This window comes from Anastrepha obliqua, chromosome 4 (genome assembly GCF_027943255.1).
Source record: "Anastrepha obliqua isolate idAnaObli1 chromosome 4, idAnaObli1_1.0, whole genome shotgun sequence".
In the NCBI taxonomy this organism is placed as follows: Eukaryota; Metazoa; Arthropoda; class Insecta; order Diptera; family Tephritidae; genus Anastrepha; species Anastrepha obliqua.
This window is the reverse complement of record NC_072895.1, coordinates 104,013,651-104,019,650: the sequence shown is the minus strand read 5'-3', so window position 1 is coordinate 104,019,650 and position 6,000 is coordinate 104,013,651. Positions and strand designations below refer to the sequence as shown.

Here is a 6,000-nt window from a genome sequence, read left to right as displayed (position 1 = left end):
GCATACTGGCGCTTTCTGATAACTGCAAATAATAAATGTCTCTTGTATGTGTAAGAATTTATAAAATCCACCGCTGCCTGGCCGGCCACCGGCTTGGCTGACTCTACAGTTAGTTAGATAAAAACACATTCGAAGCGGCGAAGTCTGAGTCAACATTTATGCGCATGCGATTCGACTCATTGATGACGGACAAATGCAGCAGCGATAGAATGCGCAACGAGAAATTCGAAGCGAAAAGAGCGTGTCAATAATGTGTTTTTTGTATTTGCTTGGCGAACAGTTAATTGACAGAGATGGCGAAAAGTAATTACCTGAGAATATAGTTGAAGAATTTTATAAGAAGTTAAATTTAATTAAAATGAAATCTTGTAATGGGTTTTTGATTTCAGTTTGAAATAAATTACTTAAAAACAGTGTGTATGGCTTTAGTTTATATTTCTTATATGCGTGGACTTATGTATAATTTTTGTTTTAGGTGAGTTTTGATAGCTCAAATGGTATATATTAAATAATCTCAAGTTGCTATTAGATATTTTATCAAATATCCCGAAAATGAAGCGGTCGAAAAGCGAAACGAGTGAAACTATGTTGTACACGCTCAATTCTATATATTCCATATAATAGCGCCACATTCTAGCTAGAAATAGAGAATGAAATAATGACTTTCCAGCATAAGAATTCTTAAAATCTTTCGCACGACGTTTGCAGCAAGTCTTGGCAATAACACAATTTATATGGTTAAGAAAAGTAAAAACTGAGTCAAAAAGGAAACCTAAATCCAAATACTATTTAAAAGTAAATGGGTGAAAGTTTAGGATCGAATCATTTGTGGCAATATTTGAGCATTCAACAGGGTCATATGAAAATATTTACAAATCAGTGTTACACGGAAACTTATTTCATTTCACATTGCTTATTTAAAGAAGCAATTGATGAGCGTGGAATTCTACTCTAAAGTGTCAAGTTATTGGCTTAAAGTACGAATTTCGAATGCTTAAAACAAATTTCAGTGATATTTATAAAGAGAGTAAAGAAGAGCGGTCCAAGAATACCACACCAGACGAGGTCTCAAAGGGGTATATTTTCGTAGACAACGGAAGAGAACATAATACCGGCGTTTTTTTTAATATTTTCCATTTAATTTTTAACCAAAGATTCGTGCCAGAATTTTCTATTACTTCTTGCCGGTGAACTTTCAAAAGGTTTGGTCAAAATAAAATACAGTTGCGTTGTTTGTAACACCGAAAATAGAGTTTATCTTCTCCACTGCTCGTTTAAGGGGACAGATACCTGTAAAATTTGGAAAAACAAAAATTTTTTTTTATAAAATGTTATTCAAACTTTAGACGTTCTATGTGAATTTACAAGTTTTCGAAAATTTGTCGAAAAAGTAATTTTAAAATTAAAATGCGTTTTTTTTAAGCATTTTATTCCGCGAATTCTTTTTTTCCATTGATGACTTGCCCTAGGCACGCCGAATTATATTTTCAAAGCCCTCAAACATGCAAAGATGGTAAATTTTGTATAGATTACAACATAATTTTGGATACTCTTTTTTCATATAGCGAAATAATTGACAAACTTATTTATTTTAATCCACTTTCAGCATATTGGGCACTTTAAAATATTTCGCCATTAAGCAAGAGTTAATTAGCAGCCCAAAGCCCTTCCACAGACTCGCCACTGTCTATGGCTACTTTGTGTGCGCCACCTTTTGGTTGTGGGCGCGCTCATCTTTACTCGCTTTGCATTCTCACGCTCACTTGTTCGTTTGTTTTCCCGCCCGCTCTTCCTTTTTTTCTCTCTCTCTCTCGCTCCTGAACAACTCTTTGACTGGCTGTGTACATGCATATGGTTTATGAAACGTCATGAATTTACCGTTCAGTCAGCCACGCTTACCCAGCCAATTTGTACTTGTTGTATACGCTCGCGACTACGTACAGATACATTCGCCGCGAAAACGCCAACGAAAAAGCTAAAAAATAAACAAAACAACAAAATCAAAAGTCAGGCCAAAACACTCGCGTTCAAGCAACTCGGAAGTCAGTCACAATTGGACAGTGCACATTGTAATTATTTTTCGTGAAATCGACCCGCAGCGCCGCGTTTCGTGTTGTGTTATTCTTGTTTATTTGATAAAAGAAAAGTCGAGCGAGTGTGTTTATTGTATGGCTGTGTGTGCAGTTGATTGAGTTTATAAAACGCCAAAGAAGTTTTATAAAATAAACATTTGTTGGCCGACATCGGTAAATGCAATTTTCCCTGAGGTATGACAACTTCCTTACGTATTGATATTTATATTACATAAAAATACATATATATATATGCATGCATGCACTTTACAACCATATTTATTACATTTATTACACCACAAACAATAATTCACTTCTCCGATATGTTTTTCTTTTTGCAATGCTTGAAAATTGTTATTCGTTTGTTTGTTGTTCGGCATTCGTTTTTATGCTTTGTTTTGTTGTTTGTGTTTTTGCTATATTTCTTGCTACTTCTCTGCGGCCTTTTAGGGCTCTCTTCACCTCTCCAATTTGCTTCACATGCATACATACATCTACGCACTTACATTCGTTCCACCTTGTACACCAACTCCCCTCATCTGACCACTTGTGCGTACTCGTCGCTCTTTTATGATTTTCATGCGCACGGCGAATTTATCTCTGCCTTTTCTCCGCTTAGCGCTAGCTCGTTACATGCTTATGTACGTATGAACGTATGCATATATGTTTGCTTGTAGACGGCCCATCCGGCAATCAGCCCCAACAATTACAACAATACGTTAATATTGCTCGTGTACTTACACGAATTGCGCTATTGCTGTCGCTTTTTACTGTGGTTGCTATTGTTGCTGCGAGTTATACTCGTCGCGTATTCTTACATATGGACGTATGCTCTTCGGTTGCGTGGAGCGCTCGTTATGCTGTATTGTACACGACGTGCAGCGGCAGCAACATTCTGGCTCTCGGTATACATATATGTACATATGTATGTGAACACAATTTTCAATTGAAGAAAAGGCAAAAACAATTACAAAGGCCACAAACTTGGTACTCGCAACAGCGAAAAGCGTGTGCCTCCCCCCGTCGAGCTATTGCACAGTGTCTCGATATTGGTAAAAGACGTATGCAAAGGTTTGTGATTAAAATTGTTCACTAATGCGAGTACCAGATAATGAAGAGAGCTCGTGTAACTTCAATATACTAAAAAGATGGGGGCTTGTGTTCAAGGTTCTCATCATATGTCGAAAAGGTCTGAAATTACTTTTGTGCCGTTCGGTCAAAATGCTCCATAATATTTTTCTTGAAGCTTCATCAACGTTTGTCCCAATCCTGCAGTTAAAAAGTTTAAATTAAAATTTGTGAACTATCAATGTCAATTGGGAGTTTTTTCTCTGTATTAGTTGACATGCTGATGCATAAGCCAAATAAAATATCGCCAATTTTAAAAATCGTATGAGCTTTCTTTGTTATTTAATGTGGGATTGTTCTTTCCAATTTCTAAGGTAGAATATTTCGATTATATTTTTACTTAAAATTAATATAAAAAATAAAAACAAATTGCGATTTTGGGGTCATTCATTTTTGTTTTTACTAATTTCAAACAAAAAGTGAGTTAATCTTATGTTCGATCCAGCGGGAGTAAGGTTTGTAATCAGAAGTTACAGGAAAAGCGTTTCTGTCGCCAAAAATCTTATATTTGGAGTAGGAAGAACCAGAAGCCTTCATGAAGGCTTCAAGGGCTATACACAAATTTTTGAAATAACGAGGTGGTAAAGGAAAAAACAAGCCAAGTGAGGAAATGGCGAAACATAATTTGAGCAGATGAAACGGAGATACCACAAAACCAATTTTCTCCCCCAGTACAGCAAGGAAGCGGGAGTATTATGGAAAGGGGGTTTTTATCATAAATTTGGATATGACCTTTTGTAGGTATGATAGTCGCTTTTAATGCAAAAATATTTATGAAGCACTGCATAAAACTGCCCGGACATACCTATTGACATAGTAAAAAAAACGTACAGATCAATCTAAATTAACAACACATATCAACTGGAAGTTAACCGATTGCACCGCGTCGTGAAAGAAGAGTAGGTTCTAGAACAAAAGTCAATCGTAAAATTGTATCTTTCCAAAAAAGCCAGGTGTCACACTTTAAAGGAAAATTCCAAGCTTTTATTTGTGCATAATTAAAAAAAATGGAGAATGTAGAGATTTGAAAAAATTAAAAAAAAAAAAATAAAAAAACGTTGTTCGAGTTTTTTCAACATTTTTGTTTATCTCAGACTATAAAAAAAACTATAAAAATCAATTATTTTATTTCCTCTTAAATAGACAAATTTTTGAAAAAACTGTTTCGCAAAATTTGTAACCCTTTCATATCCGCAAATACTCAATATTTCCTTTCCCCATTTGTACAATTTATGCTATTGCATAGTAGATTATCTCCATTAATTTTCATCAAATCGATACGATGCGAAGCGATGAAATGTTTAAGTGGGTACACTTTCCATGTCTTGCTCCATATACGAAATTTTATAAACTTATACAAGTAAGTAGGCAAGCTGAAAAAGCGGCACACTTTGATTCCCCAGTTTATTAATTAGACCGCCTTCTTTAAACATTCAGTATGAATGCTGAACCTAATTACGCTTTTTTATCGGCGAGACAAGGTCGGAGATGCGTCCCTCTTACTTATTATTCTTGTAACTTTTACAAGTGTTTCCATTAATATATATATACATATATATATAAGTGGCGCGTACACCCTTTTTGGGTGTTTGGCCGAGCTCCTCCTCCTATTTGTGGTGTGCGTCTTGATGTTGTTCCACAAATGGAGGGACCTACAGTTTCAAGCCGACTCCAAAGGGAAATATATTTATATGAGGAGCTTTTTTCATGGCAGAAATACACTCGGAGATTTGCCATTGCCTGTCGAGGGGCGACCGCTATTAGAAAAATGTTTTTCTTAATTTTGGTGTTTCACCGAGATTCGAACCGACGTTCTCTCTGTGAATTCCGAATTGTAGTCACGCAGCAACCCATTCGGCTACGGCGGCCGCCATATTCCATTAAGCAATGTCATATTAAAGCTCCGACGTCAATATATATACCCCCCTGTTTCAGAGAATACACACTTTGCGAGCATTTCTGTAATTGCCACAATGATCCGAAAAGCCGTACTTTGAGTTCATATTTGAAAAGTAAATAAATAAAAAATCGAATAGTTCTTGCAGGCTTTTCGTGTATATAATGATTTTAGTAACCTTCATAATTAACTCACACATTTTACTCCAATTCATGGTCTCCCTCAAATTGTTTAAAGATTTTTCCTATAATAAATGGTTCTACCATGAAACCAAGTTATGTGAGTTGGATTTATCTTTCAGTTTGTCATTATAACGAATTTTCAAACTCTCCAAATATTTTGATCGAACGCTAAAGTGAAAGGGCTTGGCAGGATATAAAACTAGTACCTTAGATTCGAATGTCGTGAAAACTTTATTTCAGATATTTAATTGTGGCTTCTCTACTGAGAATTACCTAGTCGTAATTTTTACAGAAATGTATAGGTGTGTTTCGACATCGGCATAAAACTTAAGAGCGCTTCCTTTGTAACATGAAGCTTAGCATCACAAATTGGAGCTGAGTGGTTACTTTATATCATCATAAATTCCTAGAGCTTCAGCGTGGAACATAGGTTACTTTATATGATTAGTCGTAATTTTTACAGCTAAGCTATTGAAAATCATCCACAGTCTAATAGAAAAAACTGTATTGAGTAGCAATTGTTCAAAGCTCAAAATTTTAATTGAAAATTCTTACCACATCCTTACTCAATTTAACCTCACTGTGCGCCGCTCCAACACTCAGCTTTCTGTCTGCTGCTGCTATCTGCTGCTGAATGCTGCGCCGCTGTTCGCCTTTTTGGCATACAACGCTCGGACAGCTGCGCGTCGTCGTTCGTCCGTAGATGTACGCCCGGTTCGTG

The 6,000-nt window shown here is 36.1% G+C and overlaps 1 protein-coding gene across 1 annotated transcript in view; it reads left to right on the top strand.

Moving 5' to 3' along the window:
• Nucleotides 1–1,904: 1,904 nt before the first annotated feature.
• LOC129246207 (heterogeneous nuclear ribonucleoprotein L) overlaps nucleotides 1,905–6,000 on the top strand; it is a 343,070-nt gene continuing 338,974 nt past the window's right edge. The window contains exon 1 of the mRNA XM_054884810.1: nucleotides 1,905–2,267. The gene's annotated coding sequence lies outside the window, so the exon portion shown is untranslated. The remainder of the gene's footprint in view (nucleotides 2,268–6,000) is intronic.